This window comes from Syzygium oleosum, unplaced genomic scaffold, assembly GCF_021117445.2.
Source record: "Syzygium oleosum isolate NSW1041296 unplaced genomic scaffold, Sole_v2.1 Sole_v2.36, whole genome shotgun sequence".
Classification (NCBI taxonomy): domain Eukaryota; kingdom Viridiplantae; phylum Streptophyta; class Magnoliopsida; order Myrtales; family Myrtaceae; genus Syzygium; species Syzygium oleosum.
Window position 1 is genome coordinate 282,501 of NW_026607520.1, and position 7,500 is coordinate 290,000.

General features: G+C 49.4%; 2 non-coding genes across 2 annotated transcripts in view; both read right to left on the bottom strand.

Annotated features, from left to right (window-relative positions):
- LOC130135679 (28S ribosomal RNA) overlaps positions 1-841 on the bottom strand; it is a 3,330-nt gene extending 2,489 nt beyond the window's left edge. The window contains exon 1 of the ribosomal RNA XR_008814957.1: positions 1-841. This exon is cut by the window's left edge and continues 2,489 nt beyond it. This is a non-coding gene — a ribosomal RNA (28S ribosomal RNA).
- A 212-nt stretch (positions 842-1,053) lies between these two features.
- On the bottom strand, positions 1,054-1,207 carry LOC130135694 (5.8S ribosomal RNA). Its single transcript, XR_008814968.1, has one exon. It is a non-coding gene; the product is annotated as a 5.8S ribosomal RNA (ribosomal RNA).
- Between the last annotated feature and the right edge of the window lie 6,293 nt (positions 1,208-7,500).

A 7,500-nucleotide genomic window follows, 5' to 3' on the forward strand; every position in this document is an offset into this window, starting at 1 on the left:
TTCCTCCGGCTTCGCCCCGCTCGGCATAGTTCACCATCTTTCGGGTCCCGACAGCATGCTCTCACTCGAACCCTTCTCGTAAGATCAAGGTCTGGTCGGCGGTGCACCCAAAAGTGGATCCCACCAATCGCCTTCCTTACGCCTTACGGGTTTGCCACCCATCGACTCGCACACATGTCGACTCCTTGGTCCGTGTTTCAAGACGGGCCGAATGGGAGCCCACTAGCCGATGCCCGGAGCACGCAGATGCCGAGGCACGCTGTAAGGCGCGTGCTGAATTCCACAATCGCAATGGCGACGTTTCCCACGGACGTATCGAAGGCCCGGCTTGGGCCGCCACCGCAATCCGCATCGGTCCATGCTCTAGTCAATCGGCAGACCGGCTCACACCGTTCCACATTCGACCGAGGCACATCGCCGGCCCCCATCCGCTTCCCTCCCGACAATTTCAAGCACTTTTTGACTCTCTTTTCAAAGTCCTTTTCATCTTTCCTCGCTGCACTTGTTTGCTATCTGGCCTCTCGCCCATATTTAGCCTTGGACGGAATTTACCGCCCGATTAGGGCCGCATTCCCAAACAACCCGACTCGCCGACAGGCCTCGTGGTGCGACAGGTCCGGACACGACGGGGCTCTCACCCTCTCGGCGCCCCTTCCAGGGAACTTGGGCCCGGTCCGTCGCCGAGGACGCTTCTCCGTACTACAATTCGAACGCCGAGGGCGCCCGATTCTCATGCCGGGCTCTTCCTTCGCTTCGCCGTTACTGGGAATCCTTGTTAGTTTCTTTTCCTCCGCTTATTGATATGCTTAAACTCATGGTAGCCCCGCTTGACCCGGGGTCGCGTTGGTGAAAGGTAGATTCGTGGAGCATGCGCATGAGCGACACGCACGACATTGATCATTGGGGTCTCATCAACCACCGAATGTCGTGGTGCTAATCGCTCCGACGCTCGATTTTGGGCCAACCGGGATAAGGTCATCTCGGGAGGCCAACATACGCACCCAAGTCTCGCCCGCCCAATTCAAGGCGAGGGGTTAGGGGCAACGCCATGTGTGACACCTGTGCAAACGTGCCCTCAACCGAAGCTTCGGCGCAACTTGCGTTCAAAGACTCGATGGTTCACGGGATTCTCGCAACCACACCAAGTATCGCAGCTTCGCTACGTTCTTCATCGATGCGAGAGCCGAGATATCCGTTGCCGAGAGTCGTTATGAATAATAGGAGATTGCATGGCATCCCGCACACGCACCATGTCTCGGGGCGGCGAGCACGCTCTCTTGTTAAAGTTCCTTGGCGCATTCCGCGCCGGGTTCGTTGTGCAGCCGGAAAAGCCCGAGCGCCCGTAGGCACCCGTGCCATCCAGCTGCCTCGGAGACGTTGGGCGAGCCCACCGTCCCCATTGAGTTTGTTATCGGGTTCTCTCGGTCATTCTCGCTAGGCAGATTCGACAATGATCCTTCCGCGAGTTCACCTACGAAACCTTGTTACGACTTCTCCTTCCTCTAAATGATAAGGTTCGCTGGACTTCTCGCGACGTCATCGGCGGCGAACCGCCCACGTCGCCGCGATCCGAACACTTCACCGGACCATTCAATCGGTAGGAGCGACGGGCGGTGTGTACAAAGGGCAGGGACGTAGTCAACGCGAGCTGATGACTCGCGCTTACTAGAATTCCTCGTTGAAGACCAACAATTGCAATGATCTATCCCCATCACGATGAAATTTCAAAGATTACCCAGCCCGTCGGCCAAGGCTATAGACTCGTTGAATACATCAGTGTAGCGCGCTGCGGCCCGTAACATCTAAGGGCATCACGCACTGTTATTGCCTCAAACTTCCTTGGCCTAAGCGGCCATAGTCCCTCTAAGAAGCTCGGCCGTGGAGATGTACATCCACATAGCTAGTTAGCAGGCCGAGGTCTCGTTCGTATCGGAATTAACTGCACAAATCGCTCCACCAACTAAGAACGGCCATGCACCACCACCCATAGAATCAAGAAAGAGCTCTCGCTCCGTCAATCCTTACTATGTCCGGACCTCGGTAAGTTTCCCGTGTTGAGTCAAATTAAGCCGCAGCTCCACTCCCGGTGGTGCCCTTCCGTCAATTCCTTTAAGTTTCAGCCTTGCGACCATACTCCCCCCGGAACCCAAAAACTTTGATTTCTCATAAGGTGCCGGCGGAGTCCTAAAAGCAACATCCGCCGATCCCTAGTCGGCATCGTTTATGGTTGAGACTAGGACGGTATCTGATCGTCTTCGAGCCCCCAACTTTCGTTCTTGATTAATGAAAACATCCTTGGCAAATGCTTTCGCAGTTGTTTTTTTTTGGTAAGGTAAGAATGTATATAACTAATCATAACACCAAATACAAACTAGAGCCCAAACCACCACATGACCATATTAGGACAAAGAATGTCCATACAAGGTCAAGAGGGTCTAGCGGGAACTATACAACAAGCCAAAGGACGGCTAAGAACAAGGAAAAGAGAAAAGGGAAAACAAAAACAGCCAATCCAGCCGCAGGTTGGAAGACCATCAACAAAGCTCCGGGGAACCGCTAGAAGGGCACCGGAATAGCTGAGAGCAGCACTATCCAAAGATAGAAGGAGGTAAATCCCATTTCCTCTGAATAATGCGGTTCCTATAAGTGTCCTCAACTCTCCCCATAGAGATGGCCTTGTCCTTGACGACTTTGAGAAGATGCTTACGCATTCCAGGGATAAAGACACTCTTGTTCCTAAAGATCGCATTGTTCCTCTCGGTCCAAATAATGTGACATAAGGCCCCAAAGGAATATCTAGAGATGCAGTGAGCAAACGAGGATCCTCCACATACTTGCATGGCCCACATAATATGATCATGCCATGGACGGTTACGCCAGGGTAGATTACATTTTGTCGCCCAAAGAGAAGCCAATCTACTGGTGTAGGTGCATTCAAAAAAGAGGTGGTTGACTGAGTCAGGTGTAGTACCACAAAAAGCGCACAAGGCATCGTGTATCCTGCGATTATGTAACAGGAATACCTGGGTAGGAAGCCGGTTAAGCGATATCAGCCAAAGAAGAAAGGCATGACGGGGAGCTATGTGACGGTCCCAGATGAAGGAATGCCAGTGTACTGGATGCCATTTCCTTCGGATATGATCCCAAGCCCGAGAAACAGAGAAGGGATTAGATGGATGAGGAATCCATTCGAAGGTGTCCATCGCACTGTCCATAAAGGTCGGGGCGGCCTCCGTCCAACTCGTAAAGGTGGCCAGGGTATTAGAAGGTTGCCAGGAGCCTTCAAAGAAGGATCGAACTGTAGCCTCCCGAGGAATGCGCGACTGGTATATATCGACATCGCCAAAAAGAGGGAAAAGCGGCCCCTTATTATGCCAAGTGGTCAAACCGTAAAGAAACAGAAGCACCCATTTCCAATTTTCCACCGGAACATAGTTTGAGCGTATGGCGCATATCTAGGATTTTCTTCCATGTCCAGGAACGTAAAGTAGGTTTCGACACAATCCGTAAGTTGGCATTCTTTAAAAAGTTTGAGTGTACCCATTTACACCACAACGACTCTTTGTCGGTGAAAAGAAGCCAAATGTGCTTTAAAGTCATAGCATTATTGTATTCCTCAAGTCTCCGGATGCCTAGGCCGCCTTCCTCTTTGGGTAAGCAAACAGCCTTCCACGCTACTTTGGCACCACCAACTCCAAGGTCGGGACCTTTCCATAGGAACTGCCTAAGAACCGCCTCAATACTATGCAATACTGATTTGGGTAGAGAGAAGATGGTGGCCCAGTATACCTGAATAGAATGCAAGACTGACTTTATAAGCTGTAGTCTACCTGCAAAGGAAAGAAAGCGTTGGGACCAGGAGCGGGCCCGAGCCGTGATAGAATCAATCAAGGCTTTGCAGTCCATCTTGCGCAGTCTAGTTGAGATAATAGGGACCCCAAGATATCGAAATGGCAATGTACCCTGCTGAAACCCAAGGCATTGAATCAACTGGTTGTGCAACGTCTGATTACCTCCCGAGATAAAGATGTTACTTTTCGCCTTATTCGGTATTAAGCCAGACCATTCAGAGAACAAGTGGAGAGATTCATTTATCAGTTGAACTGATCTCAAGTGACCTTCTGAGAAAAGCAGCACATCATCCGCAAAGAAGAGGTGCGATAACCGGGTGTTTTTGCACCGCCAGAACCAGTGGAAATCCGGCATATCAGTTTTAGCCTTAAGAATACCCGAGAAAATCTCCATAACCAGAATAAAGAGGTAGGGCGAAAGAGGGTCTCCCTGGCGAATGCCCCTAGAGCTCCCAAAGTAGCCATGCAATTCCCCATTAATAGAGACTGAAAATTTTGCAGTCGTAACACAGGCCATCACCATCTTGGTAAAGAAGACAGGAAAGTTGAAGGCCAAAAGAGCCTTTTCTAAGAAGCTCCAATCGACAGTGTCATATGCTTTCTGAAAGTCAACTTTAATAGCACATTTTGAAAGGTAAGGCCGGTGGTGGAAATCTGCAAATAGCTCTTGGGCTATCAAAATATTGTCACTGATCCTACGGCCCTTAACAAAAGCCGATTGAGCAGGGCCTATTAGTGTTGGAAGGACACTCGCTATCCTCCTCGCCAATATCTTGGATATGCATTTATATAATGTGTTACAGCAAGCAATAGGCCGAAAATCCGACATAGCTGAAGCATTTGGGGATTTAGGGACTAGCGTCAGAATGGTGTTATTGATTTCTTTAAGCATGCATCCTGTTTGAAAGAAATCTCTTACAGCTACAAGAGTAGAGGGACCAATTATCTCCCAGCTAGATTTGAAAAAATCAATATTATAACCATCCGGTCCCGGGGCTTTGCCCTTAGCAAGCGAGAAAAGTGTGGATCGGATCTCCTCATCTGTGACCGGAAGCGCCAACAAGTTCCTTTGATTCTCATTGAGGACCCGACCAAGGAATATACCTATCTCGCTAACAGAGGGCCAAGAGGAAGCAGAAGCACCGTTAAGTAACTCCTGGAAGTGAGTCACAATATGAGTCCTGACCGCCTGAGGTTCAGTAACTAAAGATCCATCAGCAGTTGAAACCGAGAGAATTCGATTCGTTACACGTCTTTTGTTTACAAAGTGGTGAAAATAATTCGTGTTTAAGTCTCCTTCCTTGAGCCATCGAATACGGGATTTCTGTCTGTAGAAGGATTCCTCCTGCATTCTCAGCGTAGAGAAGGATCGTGTGAGCTCCACTTCTCTATCTTGGAGGCTCTGGTCAAAAGGTTGTTGCTCAAGGGCCGCCTGAACGGCGTAAAGGTCAGACCTAAGTTGGTCGGTTCTTGTAGATATATCAGAAAAGACACTCTTGTTAAGTTGTTTCAACTTCTGTTTAAGCACTCGCAGTTTACAACAAACAATATACATATGTGTTCCCACTACTTGTGTATCCCAAGCTTGCTTCACAAGTTCCAAGAAGGTAGGGTGAGAAGACCAGAAGTTGTAAAACTTGAAAGGTTTCTTGGAATTAGGAGGTGAGAGAATTTTTACCACCATGGGAGAGTGGTCTGAAATCCCAGGGGGAAGGAAACTGGCTTCCGAAAAGGAGAACTGTTGCATCCATAGGTCATTTGCAAGTACTCTATCAATCTTTCGGAGTTTCCTACTATCACCAGAAGAATGGGTCCAGGTGTATCTAAACCCCACATAGCGAATATCTTCCAATCCCGCCTGGGTTAGACACTCCCCAAATTCGTCGAAAGCCGGTATCCAGGGAGTAGTGCTACCCACTCTGTCAGTTGGGTCTCTGATAGCATTAAAATCCCCAGCAACAACCCACGATAAGTCGCAAGAGGATAAGGATACAAGATCAGCCCATAACGAACGCCGTTTGACAAAAGTATGCTCGCCATATACAATAGTGAAGAGGCAAGTTTTATTCAACATTAGAAGCTTAAGCTGCACATGGATCAGTTGGTCAGAGGAGTGTAGAATAGTAGTATCCAGAACAAAAGGATCCCACCCAAACCAGATACGGCCTAGACGAGAGAGATCATAGTTTGCAACCCATCTCCAACTGTTGCATAAACCCTTGGAAATATCAGCAAAAAAGGGGGCTTTGACTTTGGTCTCAATAATACCAATGCAAGAGAGACGATTATTCCTAATAAGGGTACGGATTTCAGCTTGGCGGAGGGGATCAACTAGTCCCCTAATGTTCCATATTCCAAAAAACATAGGAGAGAGAGGAATATTATCTTCGAGATTTCCTAGACCTCCTCCTCTTGTCTTTCTTCTTCAAGGAGGACGAGCCAGGAATCATACTGGAGCTTATCACGCTAGAACTAGGACCGACAGAGGCTTTAGATGGTTCTTCAACAGCATAAGAAGCCAATGTTCTGGAGCGTGTGTTTGGGGGAGAAACAGCAGAAATTCCTCCTGTGAAATGCTCTTCAGAGTCACTGATTTCCCCCCCCACTTGAGAGCTTGAAGAGTCTTCGGAGGACGTGTGAGAGTTAGTAGCAAAGTCCACAAGTTGCTGGTGTAGCCGTCCTTGAGGATCAGAGAAGGCGGGGAGGGACGTCTCTGCAATAGGTTCTTCCGGTAGGAGCAGAGCCGGGCTGTTGAGGTGCAAGCAAGGAGCCGAAAGACCTATCCCCCTTGAGTTCGAGTCCAGAGGAAGGCTAGGTGAAGTACTGTACACAGCAGCAAGGCCCGCCTTTGGCTGGTTCAGCTCAGTGCTCATTGGAACACCACCAGGAACAGGGGCGTGATCAGTAGGCGGACCAGTCTTCCCCCCTGAGTTCACGTCCAGGGGAGGAACAGAATCAATCCTGGACAGATCTGTGTTGGCTTCCTTTGAGATGTTCCCAACCAGGTTGGAAGGTCCATGAGCAGGAGAGGGGGCTCGAACAGGAACCTGATAGGATTCCACCCCTGGATTCGCCTCCAAGGACTGATTAGGAGCAATTCTGATCTGGCCGGCATCTTTGCTCATCGGGCCTTTGCCCTTTTTCCGGTTAACTTGGGTCCATTCTTGAGCTTCTCGAGGGCGCATGGAGCTCCCAGGTCTGGTTTTAGCTTGAGGTTGGAGTGTCTCGCCTCTTTCCTCGAATGTCTCGGTGCACGCCCAAACCCAAATTGCACCATGTTTGTGCCCAAATATACCACAAGAGATGCACACCATAGGTTTCCATTCATACTCCACATGGACCAGATTAACGTCGCCATCCCAACGTACCTTCACAGATTCCAGTCGGGGCTTTGTGGCTTTGATTTCCACACATACTCTCGCGAAAGAGATTCTAGTCATTTGTTCAGTTTGGGTGTCCACATATAGTGGCTTCCCAATGGCACTTGCAATCCTGCCTATGCCCGCCGGCGACCACAAGGAGAAAGGAATGTCACGCAACCTGACCCATACCGGGATAGAGTCCATAGCACCCTTTTTAAGTTTCAGTTTTGGATGCCATTGCTGAAGTAGCATTGTGCTGCTGAAAATTGAAAACTGGGCCTTGGTCT